Consider the following 14,028-nt stretch of genomic DNA (forward strand, 5'->3'; position numbering starts at 1 on the left):
TGGTGAAAATACTGCTGTGTGGAATATCTGAGGTTTTCCTGCCTATGTTCTCTTCTAGGACTTTTATTGTGTCATGACATATACTTAAGTTTTTTATCAAGTTTTATTAAGTTTTATCAAGTTTTTACCTTGAGTTTATTTTTGTGTATGGTGTAAATTGGTGATTTTCATTTTTTTGCATGTAGCTGTCCAGATCTCCCAACACCGTTTGTTGAAGAGGCTATTTTTACTCCATTTTATGCTTCTGCCCCCTTTGTCAAATACCAGTTGACCATAGAGACTTGGGTCTATTTCTGGGCTCTCTATTCTGGTCCATTAGTCTATGTGTCTGTTCTTATGCCAGTACCAGACTGTTTTGATTACAGTGGCCTTGTAATACAGTTTGATATCTGACACTGTGATCCCTCCTACTTTGTTCTTCTTTCTCAAAATTGCTATGGCTATTTGGGGTCATTTATGGTTCCATATTACTCACAGTTTCATATATACACATAAAACTGAGACTGAGAAAGGGAGCACCTAAGCATGCTGGTTCAGGAGACAGAGCCAGATAGAAGTATGGGTTGCAAGAGTGAATTGCATATCTACCACAACGTGGGAAATGTAGCTTTTCCTCCCTGTTTTCCATATAAACTCTACTTGCCTCAGAATATGAGACAATAGCTGGTACCATTTAAATTGCACAAATAACTGTGTGGCTGGCCAAAAAGTTTGTTTTTTTTTCCCATATAATGGCTCTAGTAGTGCTTAGTTGTCTTTAACTTCATTAGAAACAATTTTGTCAGATTGTATTGTGACAGCTGTCACATCAGCATGCTTTCAAATAAAAACTTATCAAAATTGGTAAATTTTTGTGTAGCCATTTTAATATTGAAGATGGAAGCAAATGCACAACATTTTCTACATATTATGATTTATTATTTCAAGAAAGGTAGAGCCCTGGCTGGCGTAGCTCAGTGGATTGAGCACGGGCTGGGAACCAAAGTGTCCCAGGTTCGATTCCCAGCTAGGGTACATTCCTGGGTTGCAGGCCATAACCCCCAGCAACCGCACATTGATGTTTCTCTTCTCTTCTCTTCTCTTCTCTTCTCTTCTCTCTCTCTCTCTCTCTCTCTCCCCCCCTCTTCCCTCCCTAAAAATAAATAAATAAAATCTTTAAAAAAAAAAAAAAAAAGAAAGGTAAATATAGCCCTGGCTGGCATAGGTCAGTGGATTGAGCATGGGCTGAGAACCAAAGTGTCACAGGTTCGATTCCCAGTCAGGCCACATACCTGGGTTGCAGGCCACGGCCCCCAGCAACTGCACATTGATGTTTCTCTCTCTCTCTCTCTCTTTCTCCCTCCCTTCCCTCTCTAAAAATAAATAAATAAAATCTTTAAAAAGAAAGAATTCTGTTTAAAAAAAAAGGTAAAAATACAACTGAAACTCAATAAAATATTTGTGCCATGTATAGAGAAGGCACTGTGACTGATCAAATTTGTCAAAAGTGGTTTGCAAAGTTTTGTGCTGGAGATTTTGCACTGTGTGATGCTCCACAGTTGGGTAGATGAGTTGAAGTTAATAGCTATCAAATCGAGATATGAATTGAGAATGATCAATGTAATACCATGTGGGAGCTAACCAATATACTCAAAACATCCAAATCAATAAAGTTGTTGGTAAAAATGAAAAAATGTGTCTCTTATTTTACAGAAAAGAACCTAAATGGACTCTTTGGCCAACCCAACAGCTACAGAAACTGAGACACTGGGTGAAAAGGGGCCTCACCAGAGTACAGGCCAAAACTGACATTCACTTGCTATTGAGATGCTGTCTTTATAATGAGGTCAGGGAAAGAACCACTTTGATGACAATGAATAAGTCAAAGCATTTACATTCTTTGAGTTGTGCAGTAACCCTCAATAGACTCAAAAGAGAGAGACAGAGAGAGAGAGAGAGAGAGAGAGAGAGAGAGAAAGAAGAAGAGAGAAAGGAAAGGAGAGGAAAGGAAAACAAAAAAGAAAAAAGAAAAGAAAACGACTAGAGCCTCAAATAGCCCGATGTGCACAGGCTGCCTGCTATTGGACAAGCCTGTGCTAGTGCTTGTCTGTGGGAATTCAGAGACAAAAAAAACACAAAAAACAGACCTTGGCAGCACCATGGGTGCTCTTTACAGATGTAAAATAAGATTTGTTTTGAACAATACAAAAACTGCTTTTTTCCTCTAACAGAGAAGAATATGTAGCTTCTAGCTAACTTGTTAAAAACAGGTTCAAAGAGATCTTATTTGTGCCTTTGTGATAGCATAGCTACTCTCTGCCAGCTGAATTCTGGCAAATTCAGAAACTGAGCAGAAGCAGATAAATTTTCATGTACAAATCTCTTGCTATCTGAACACCCATTTATTGCTATGTGAGATGCAAGGACCAAAGGTGGTTTTAATAACAGGAGATACTTGGGTGCATTTTAATCTAAGGGAGGGATTAGCCAACTTGGGCCAGTAGAAAATAATTTTGGTTTTCTAGCTCAGATTTTTTACACAACCCCACGGTTGTAACTATAAAGCAGCTACAGGCAATAAGTAAATGATTGGGTATGACTGTGTTCCAATAAAACTTGATAAAAAGGTGAGATGCTGGAGTGATCTGAGTTGAGGCTTAAATCTGCCATAACAGGATCAGACTTGCATTATTGCTATTGCAAATGGCAAAAGTTTTGATGACATAAAATGTTTGCTTTTACTGTTTTTAAAAATAAGATGTGGCCAGCCAAAATGAAAAATTCTGAGTTATACTATGTGCAATTCAGGGTTAAGGACATTTTAGGTATACTACTAAAAAATGTCACTTTTCCTGAAAAAAATTTATCAGTCTTGTATGTTTATATTTTATTTAAAAAGATGTTTAAAAAATTGACTTCATTGTCACATGGCTCTACAGTGGCCCCAGAGAGGTGTGAATGGGGCCTGACCCACAGGCTCCCAAGCCCCTTCTTTATACAGTAACTCCTTATGTGCTCTGTTCTTTCACTTAAAATTTTTCTCAGAAAGGATCTGGTTTAATTATTGACTGTAATATACTTTTATGACCTTTTCCCTCTGACTTTTGCCCCCAAATTACATGTCATAATATAACATTTGACACAAAGAATATATTTGGATTCTGAATCATCATAATAAGGTGAATACCTGTGAATCCCACCTACCAAATAAAAACCAGCATAGTATACCTTGCATCTCTCTTTGACTTTGACTTCAATGTTTTTTTTTTTAAGATTTTATTTATTTATTTTTAGAGAGGGAAGGGAGGGAGGGAGAAAGAGAGACAGAGAGAGAGAGAGAGAGAGAGAGACATCAATGTGCGGTTCCTGGGGGCCGTGGCCTACATCCCAGGCATGTGCCCTGACTGGGAATCGAACCTGCGACACTGATTCGCAGCCCACGCTCAATCCACTGAGCTATGCCAGCCAGGGCTCAATTCTTTATTACACAAAGCAACAGCAGTTTCCACCTCCTCTACGCTTTAACTGCCTTTTAAAGAAATAACAGGTTTACTGAGATACATTTCACCAACATAAATTCACCCTTTTAAAATGAACTCAGTAACTTTTAGCACATTCACAAGGTTGTATAGCCAACACTAATTCCAGAACGTTTTTATTACCCCATATGAAAGCTTGGCCCCCATTATTCACTAGCCTCCCTCCCTCAGCCCCCGGCAGCCACTAATCTACTTTTTGACTCTACTACTTTGCCTACACTGGGCATTTCATGTAAAGGGAATCATATAATAGGAGACCTTTTCCATCTGGCTTCCTTCCTTTAAAAAGATGCAATTAAAAAATTTTTTTGTTAAAAATTTACACACTCATTGTATAAAATGAAAAATACGTAAGAAAGCATGATTAAATTTTAAGTACTTATCCAGTGTTAACCACTGTTAATGTTGGTATAACATCTGTATAAATTATTTAACAGAACTGGAATCATTATACAGATTGTTTTAGAATCTGTTGACTTAAATATAGTGGGCACACCTTTTTCTAGTTCCTTTAAATATATTTGTACAAAACAAGATTTTTAAGCTCGATTTTCCTACTGTTAGAAACTTGCATCATTTCCAGGTCTTTTAAAATAACTTTAAGTAAATAAAACTATAATAAACTTGCTCAAAATTGTATCTTCATAGGCATTCATGATTACTTTCCTGAAACACAATTCCTCTGTTGAAGGTCACACTCATTTTTGAGATTCCTGAGACATATTTCCCCCGCAAAAGGCGGTATTCATGCACACTCCCACCAACCGTGGAGCAGAAATCTCATTTCGACCATTTCATCACTAAAAACCTTCCCGAAGTGGGTATCATATTTTCATTTGTATTTCTTTGGTTACAAATGAGACTGAACAATTTTAGTTTAGTTTAGTTTAGTTTAAAAAACAATTTTAATATTTTTGGCTATTTATAATTACCTATCATGCCTACTGGAGATTAAAAGAACATTTCCATTTACATGGGATTCACAATATGCTCAAGGATCTACACCCGTAGATGGCCGTGCTGCTGACAAGACATTCAAAACTGCGGAAGGCAGGACCATCACTTTGCATCCCTTGGAGACCAGTGAGGGGTGCAATGATGCACAGCTGGGGAGGGGTGTGTGCCCTTAGGCGTGGCCACTCTCTGGCTGGGAACCCAGGAGCCTGGAGCCCTATACTCACTTGAAATAGGCCCACATTCTAAATGTTGAACTCCTTAGTCTTGTCCCAACACACTCCATACATCGCTCACCAATGTCCCCAGCCACACCGACCTATATCCCATCCCTCCAGCATATCAAGCACCTTCGTGTCCCAACCCCTTGGACTAACTGTTCCCTCTGCCTGGCAGAACTTCTATCCCATCTCCACAGGGCTGCCCCTGCCTGTCCTTCTGGCCTAAGTGAATGCTCCGCCTCCTCAGACAGGCCTTTCTCATCTGGAGTTCCCCCAGGTTCTGCCACATGGCCTTGCTTAAATCCCTGCACAGCTTGTGGGCCTGTTCCCCTGTCCTTCTCTTTCATTTGTTATCTGTTTCGTGACCCTTGACCTACCCTCTTCCAGAAGGTCTAGACCTGGTTGTGGAGCACAATATCCAGCAGCTGCCCAGTGTATGTTTGTTAAGTGTATGTATGGATGCACGAATAAAACTAGTTTGGTGACTACACCTCAACCTTGAACTAAAACTAGTTTGGTCATTCTGTGATCAACTCACCTAACTGAGAGTCTCAGGTCAGGGTTGGAAATGCCCTGCATCAGAATGGCTGGGAGCCCCACTGGTGGCCGCAGCCATGTACAGCCCTGCTCTTGAGTGGCTGTGGTGCCCAGTCCCAGCACCTCTGTCACTGCAGCCTCACCAGGGTTGGTCCTGCTTGGGCTCTCTGTCTCTTACTTCCTGTGACCTCAGGGCTTGGGAGAGAAAATGATGAAGTCCTCAAATTTTGATTCAGCCTTGGTTAAAATTAAGAGATAAAATATGAATCATAATGTTATGTGACAGGATGATTTGGGAAGAAAGCTGTTGAAAATTAAATTTTCTTACTAAATGATCTTTACTGAATTACTTTACTTAAATAATCTTACTAAGGGAAAGGTAAGGAAGAGATGGTTACAGGATATTTATATACCAGTGACTACAGAAGCTCTGTGAAGGAAAACACTAGTCAGGGAGGACAAAGGTCTTGTGTGAGTTTAAACCATGGAGCTTCTATTACGTATCATAAAGCACAGTTTTGTTTAAAAGTTTCCTGAGGAGGAGCAAGGAGCTCCCTGGACTCTTCAACTATCACCATGGTTTTTTGGTTTAATCTTTCAGGAATGAAGTCTTTAACTATGAAGCATATTATGACAACAAAGCTTATAAAACGGGTTTGTTAAAAGAAATAGCACTTACTTACTAATCTACAGAATATGTTTATAAGAAAATCTATGTGCACTTAAGTGGTAAATAAACTCAAGAGCCTTGAGGTAAGTCACCCTGGCACGCTCTCTCTTTGCACGTGTGTGTGGCGTAGGGCTTCGCTGTCTATCACAGAGCTTCAGCATTGCTGGGTTAGCCTTGCAGGATGTGTGAGGTAACCAGGACCTCTCTAGCAGTAGGACCCCTTATCTGTGGTTTGCCGGTCATGGTTTCAGTTACCTGTGGTTAACCACAGTTGAAAAATATTAAATGGAAAGTTACAAAAATAGACAATTCATAAGTTTTAAACTACATGCCACTCTGAGCAGCAGGGTAAAATCTCGTGGTACCCTGCTCTATGCCCCAGGGTGGGACGTGAACCACCTCTTTGCCCAGTGCATTCACACTGAAGAAACTAATGTCATTAGTCATTATGTAGCCACCTGGGTTATGAGATGACTGTCATGGTATTGCAGCACTTGTATTCAGTCACCCTTATTTTAGTTAACAATGGGCCCAAGGACCAAAGAGAAGCCACAAAGTGCTTTTAGTGAAAAGGTCAAAGTTCTTAACTTAATAAGGCATTTTTTTCATGTCAAGTCACAAGAAACATGGCCTAAATGAAAAAACAGATCAAAACTCCAGAAAAAGAACTAAACAAAATGGAGATAAGCAACCTATCAGATGCAGAGTTCAAAACACTGGTTAGAAGATGCTCAAGGAGCTTAGTGAGGACCTCAGCAGCATAATAAAGATCCAGTCAGAAATGAAGAATATACTAACTGAAATAAAGAACAATTTACAGGGAAATAACAGTAGAATGGGTGAAGCTGAGAATCAAAATGATTTGGAACATAAAAAAGCAAAAAACAACCAATTAGAACATCAAGAAGACTTCCAGCCAGGATGGAGGCATAGGTAGACGCACTGTGCCTCCTCACACAACCAAAATTAACGACAACAAAATTTTAGAAACAAAAAAAAAACCAACCAGATCTGACAGAGAACTGAACTGTACAGAAATCTGAAAACCATTCATCCAGACTGGTAAGAGGGGCGGAGTTGGCAGCTGGAAGATAGGGGTCTTGGCAGGAAAAAGTGGTAGTTGGCAGTCCCAGGTGTACAGGTGGCGGCTGGTGGACCCTGGGTGAGGGGTGGCAATGGACAGACCCAACACAAGGCACACAAGGCCGCTGGCTGACCGCAAACACATTCTGGGGGCAGTTAAACCAGGCAAAAACAGGGAGCAGGACAGACCATGCAACCCAGGGCCCCAGAACTGGGAAATAAAGCCTAAAAGCACAGACTGAAAACACTTGCAGGGGTTGAGGTGCCAGGAGGGACTCCCAGCCTCACAAGAGAGTTCGTTGGAGAGACCCACAGGGTCCTAGAGCATACACAGACCCACCTACCCGGGTGGGAACCAGCACCAGAAAGGCCCAGTTTGCTTGGGGGAAGTGGTGGAAGGGACTCAAATACAGAGCAGAGCAAGTGCCATTGCTCCCACTCTGACCCCGCCCCCATATACAGTGGCATAACCCAGCAACTGGGTTGCCCCGCCCTGGTGAACACCTAAGGCTCCGCCCCTCACTATGTACAAAATGTGGCCATACTCCCCACCCCTGCAAAAAAAAAAAAAAATGACTCAAACGGAAGAACAGATCAAAGCCTCAGAGCCAATGCATCTAAGCCAAGAGATAGCCAACCTATCAGATGCACAGTTCAAAGCACTGGTGATCAGGATGCTCACAGAATTGGTTGAATTTGGTTGCAAATTAGATGAAAAAATGAAGCCTACACTAAGTGAAATGAAGGAAAATGGACAGGGAACCAATAGTGATGGGAAGGAAATGGGACTCAAATTAATGGAGTGGACCAGAAGGAAAAAAGAAACAACCAAACAGGAAAGAATGAAGAAATAAGAATTCAAAAAAACGAGGAGAAGCTTAGGAACCTCCAGGACATCTTGAAACATTCCAACATTTGAATTATAGGGGTACCAGAAGGGGAAGAGGAAGAACAAGTGGAAAAGTTATTTGAACAAATAATAAAGGAGAACTTCCCCAATCTGGCAAAAAAAATAGACTTCCAGGAAGTCCAGGAAGCTCAGAGTCCCAAAGAAGTTGGACCCAAGGAGGAACACACCAAAGCACATCATAATTACGTTAGCCAAGATTAAAATGAAGGAGAGAATCCTAGAAGCAGCAAGAGATAAGGAGACAGTCACCTACAATGAGTTCCCATCAGTCTGTCAGCTGATCTCTCAAAAGAGACCTTGTAGGAAAGAAGGGGCTGGAAAGAAGTATTCCAAGTCACGAAAAGCAAGGACCTACATCCAAGATTGCTCTGTCCATCAAAGCTTTCATTTAGAATGGAAGGGCAGATAAAGTGTTTCTCAGATAAGGTCAAGTTAAAGGAATTCATCATCACCAAGCCCTTATTATATGAAATGTTAAAGGGACTTATCTAAGAAAAAGAAGGTAAAAAATATGAACAGTAAAATGATAGCAAACTCACAGTTATTAACAACCACATCCAAAACAAAAACAAACTAAGTAAACAACTAGAACAGGAACAGAACCACAGAAATGGAGATCACATGGAGGGTTAGCAACAGGGGAGTGGGAGGAGGAGGTGGGGTTAATGGTACAGAGAATAAGTAGCATAGACAGTAGGCAGAAAATAGATAGGGGGAGGGCAAGAATAGTATGGGAAATGTAGAAGCTAAAGAACTTATGACACATGGACATGAACTAAAGGGGGGAATGTGGGTGGGAGAGGGTGTGCAGGGTGGAGGGGAATGAAGGGGGGAATGGGACAACTGTAATAGCAATATCAATAAAATATATATTTTAAAAAAAAGAGCAGCCTCTCAGACAAATTCAAGTGTTCCAACATTTGTATCATAGGGGTGTCAGAAGAAGAAAAAAAGCAAACAATTGGAAATCTTTTGAAAAAATAATTAAAAAAATTTCTCTGATTTGGTGATGAAAATAGACATACAAGTCTAGAAGCACAGAGAATCCCAAACAAGTTGGACCCAAGAGGACCACACCAAGACGGACATATAATTAAAATACCAACAGTTAAAGATAAACAGAGAATCTTAAAAGCAGCAAGAGAAAAGCAGAGAGTTACCTACAGAGGAATTCCCATAAGACTGTCAGCTGATTTCTCAAGAGAAACTGCAGGCCAGAAGGCGTTGACAAGAAGTACTCAAAGTCATGAAAAGTTGGGACCTATAGCCAAGACTGTTCTATCCAGCAAAGATATCATTTAGAATTGAAGGGCAGATGAAAAGCTTCCCAGAGCAGAAAAAACTAAAGGAGTTCATCATCAGCAAACCACTATTATATGAAATGTTAAGGGGACTTATTTAAGAAAAAGATCAAAACTATGAACAATAAAATGACAATAAATATTTATAGATCAACAACTGAATCTAAAAAACAAACTAAGTAAACAAGTAGAACAGAGACAGAATCATGGATTTGGAAGCATTTTGATGGCTGCCAGATAGGAGGGGGTTAGGGGAATGGGTGAAGAGGTGAGAGGATTAAGAATTACAAATAGGCAGTTACAGAATAGCCATGGGGATGTAAAGTACAGTATATGAAATGGAGTGGCCAAAGAACTTATACCCATGACCCACAGACATGAACAATGGTGTGAGGATTGTCTGAGGGAGTGCGGCGTGCTGGGTGGAGGGGGGCACAGGGGTAAAATTGGGACAAGTGTAATAGTATAATCAATAAAATATAATTAAAAAATTATATTTCCCATAAGAGTCAACTTGGTTATCCTTTTATATATATCTTTCTGCTATAAAACTGTTCTGACATTCTAATTTTTAACACTTGAAATCTGAAGCCTTTAAAACTTTAAAATTCAGTTTATTAAAACTTGCTAAAAGTTATGGATTCTAGTTTTGTGGAGGTAGGCAAGATGTACGTAATCCCTACCTATGCCCTCAACCAAATAACTCACTAGTGTGGCCACGTGTTCCAGGGAGGGCAGCCTAGCAAGGTACCACTGTGCGGTCTGGGGTGGCCGTATCTAGCCATGTTCCCCGGGGGACTTTGCAGAGATTTATACCAAATTCCACCCCTTCATCAGAGTGTGTTACGGGCTACCAGGATAGGAGAGAAATGACAAGGAACTGCAGCACTACACTAGTCACTGTCAGCTTCACAACTGCAAAGTGCACCCTTGCCCCCATGGCCTTTCCTGGGTGACGGTAGGGCCTCAGTAATGATGGTTCTGTGCTAGAAAGTCGTGGTTTGCTATCAGCCAGGGACCCCTCCCAGCTCCTTCTCACATGCTCCCTCCAACTTTACACCCACCAATAGTGCACTGAGCCCTCCTTCTGCATCAGAGAAAATGCTTGGCTTTTACGTTTCTTGAGTCAGGTCTTCCTGGTAATCTCCCTTTTGCTATATGTAGGAAGGAGATTACACAAGAGCGAGGGCTGCTTGGGGTCTCTCAGAATTCTGCCTATCACATCTACCATCCCAGCTTTCTGTCCCTTCAAAACCCTCATTCTCTTTACACTACAGATGGACATTTTTCTGTCCATACCTCAGATGGGAACTAAAAGCAGACAAGAAAGGGAGATGTAGGGGCACCGTGGGTGAGGTCTACCCCTGGTTTGAGACAGAGCTAACACAAACCCTGACCGTTGTGGCTCAGTGGGTTGGGTGTCATCCTGCAAACCAAAGGTTGACGGTTCGATCTGGGTCACAGCACATGCCTGTGACCCAGATGGTTCTCTCCCTCTTGCTCTCCCTTTCCCCCTCTTTCTAAAAATCAATAAAAATTTATTTTTTAAAAAAGAGATAGAGCTAACAGGCATAACAAGCACAAAGCCCAGAACTGAGAGCAATTTGCAGGGACTTCCTAGAAATCTGGCTTTTTCCAAAAAAGATTCAAGGAAATCTGAGCTGAGCAGAATGTTGGGAAGGATCTCCCCTCTGAGAAGTGCCATGTCAATGCAATGTGGACCTCGCGACCTAGCGAGTGCATGCCTGTGGCCTTTCACTCCATGTCAGTCCCAGGACAACCTCAATATGCCGCAAAACTGCATCTGGTCTCAGTATGTGGGTTTGGCCTGCTAGTTACAGTTTTCAGTGCTGTTAAATTGGACAGGCCACCTTGTGTTAGTAAAATTCCAACTGATATTATTGCTAAAGTGATGACCTCCTCTTTCTGACCTTCCTGGCCTAGTTCCTGGTGTGAGACAAACCTAATGAGGACACAAAGTCCTCACCTCCTCCAGTGAGGAAGCCATCGCTCAATGTCCCCTCTCCACGTTTATGTTAGAATTCCATCTGCGCACCAAACACACCAATCCTCATCCCTGCTTCACTTTTCTCCACAGCATTTATTACCACCTCCTCATACAGTGCCTACTCCACTTTTTTATTGTGATTAACCAACTATCCCTGTGAGAAGCACATCCTGTGAGCACAGAGGTTTTTGCCTGTTTTCATTTCATTCACCACCAACTTCCCAGCACCTGAACTATTTATTACCTGGCATTGAACAGGCCCCTCAGTAAAAATTCATCCAGTTAACAGATGAAGAGTTTTGACACAATCCATCACGCTATTCACCAGTAGGATAAAAAGAAATTATTTTAAGAAGAAATGTACATGGCTACTGGGTTTCAAAAGGGTTGTGAAGTATCTGAGTTTTCTACAATTTGTTTTTTGGCTTCCTGAGTCTGAGAGAACAAGATTTAGAAGGCTTATGAAGTTTCTTGGGTGAGGTCTAAACAGAGGATATTTTATGAAGAGTAAGTAAATCAGATACATAGGATCTTACTTATCTCTAAATTTACAGAGATTTAACAATGAATGAAAAATACTCCAGGCAAATGTGTTTTGGGTTTCATGAAACATAAAATGCTTTGAAAACCCATTTAAGATGTTCACAAAACAAAACAAAACAAAACACCACAGCAGCTGGAAATACTATTCTTGCTGTTAGACTAGAAATGTCCTCCTTAGCCCTGGGTGGTATGGCTCAGTGGATTGGGTGCCAGCCTGCAAAACAAACGATCACTGGTTTGATTCCCAGTCAGGGCGCATGCCTGGGGTTGCAGGCCAGGTCCCCAGCTGGGGTCGTGCAAGAGGCAACCAATCAATATATCTCTTGTACATCAATGTCTCTCTCCCTCTCTTTCCCCTCCCTTCACCTCTCTCTAAAAAATAAATAAATAAAATCTTCCAAAAAAAAAAAAAAAAAGAAATATCCTCCTTAGAATAGGCTGAAGCAGAGAGCAGATGGAGGAGCTAAAAGAAAAGGCAATGGGTCAGAAGCAGGTTTGTCCTCTCAGAGCCTCCATTACTAGTCATTAACATGACTAATTTTCTTCTTCTTCTTTTATCAGAAAATGAAAAGAAGATAATGTAAAAGGTACAGATACAAGACTGTTTTACTCTTGGGATACAGTCTGATGTTAAGACACTTTGCTGCTGCTGATACAAAGAGACTCCCTGCCCTACTGCTTTTTAACCTTCTGAGCTGGGTCTTGGCTGAGGTCTGTTCTCATGCCTGTTTCTTTCTCACTCTCTGTCTAAAGTCTTGAGGCTGGGAAAGGGGCCTTGTGGTGTCAGCATCTTCAGAATTTTTAACAAAATAGGGAAAAGGTATAGGAAAGCTGGGACTGAGTAAGTAGAACGGTGTGCGTGGGAGTTGGCAATTTTAAAGGGGTTGTCTAGCCCTAACCAGTGTGGCTCGGTTGGTTGGGTGTTCCCCGTGAAGCAAAGGGTCACTGGTTTGGTCCCTGGTCAGGGCACAAGCCTGGGTTTCAGGTTTGGTCCCAGGTTGGGGCTCATAGAAGAGGCAAGAGATCAATTTTTCTCTGTCACATGGATGTTTCTTTCCCTTTGTCCCTCCCCCTACCCTCTGTCCATAAACAAACAAACAAACAAGCAAACCTTTAAATGAAAAAATAAAGAGGGTGTCTATTCAATAGGAAAAGTAAAACAATCAACTTCTAGAGGAAAATATAGAAAAATATTTTCATGATCTCGGAATAGACACAATTTCTTAAACAGGATACAAAAAGCACTAACCATTAGAGAAAAGACTGATAAACTAGACTTAACCAAAATTAAAAACTTTGGTCAACAAAACTTAAAACACCCTGAGAGAAGATATTTGCAATTATACATCTACTGGGCAAAGGACCAGTATCCAGGATATATGAAGGACTCCTGAAAGCAGTAGGGACAACCTGATTTTAAAAATGGGTAAAAGACCTGAGCAGGAACATCCAAAGGAAACTACCCAACTGTCCAATTAACCTGTAAAGAGGTGCTCAACCTCATTAGCCAGCAGAGAAATGCAAATCACAGGCACAGCAAGACACCACTACATACTCAGCCAATGACCAAGAGTAACAGGACTGACACCACCAGGGCTGACAAGAATGTAAAAACAGATCTCTCACACACTGCTGCTGGGAGGAAACTTGTAGAACTGCTTCAGAAATCTGTTTGGCACTGTCTAATGTATGTTCTTGATTGCATGCCTACCCTGTAGTCCAGTAATTCCATCAGTTACTGATCCAGAGGAATGAGCACGTGCATGTTCCAAAGGACATGTGCACGAACATACCAGCACTATTTATAACAGCCCCAGACTGGAAATAATGCATCTGGCCATCAATAACAGAATGGATAAATAAATAATGTTATGATCATATAATAGGTTACTCAATGGTAAAGAAAATAAACTATGGCTATATGCAATACAAATGGATAAACCTATAGGTTTATATGGCTAAAACTACAGCTATAGGCAATGAGCTCCGTGGATAAATCTTAATATTGTGTGACAAGCCAGCTGCAAACATTACAGACTTTATAGAAAACCACGAGGGAAAGCATCGAGGGGACAGCTGTCATTGCATGTAGTGAGGGCTGTGACTGAGGAGTTTCGGGCATATCTGTGGGAACTGGCCATGCTCAGTTTCTGACAAGATCGGGCGTGTTCAGGGTGGTATGGCCACAGACTCAGTTTCCAGATGGGAGCACCGACGACATGGTTTTCATTTCATAATTCATGAAACTAATTACATTTGATGACTTTCATCTTTGTGTACATA

General features: G+C 41.1%; 1 protein-coding gene across 5 annotated transcripts in view; it reads right to left on the bottom strand.

Moving 5' to 3' along the window:
- The window catches only part of SPECC1 (sperm antigen with calponin homology and coiled-coil domains 1), a 258,495-nt gene that overhangs the window by 46,683 nt on the left and 197,784 nt on the right, over nt 1-14,028 (bottom strand). The gene's annotated exons all lie outside the window — the stretch shown is intronic.

The sequence above is a fragment of the Phyllostomus discolor genome, chromosome 8 (genome assembly GCF_004126475.2).
Source record: "Phyllostomus discolor isolate MPI-MPIP mPhyDis1 chromosome 8, mPhyDis1.pri.v3, whole genome shotgun sequence".
NCBI lineage: Eukaryota > Metazoa > Chordata > Mammalia > Chiroptera > Phyllostomidae > Phyllostomus > Phyllostomus discolor.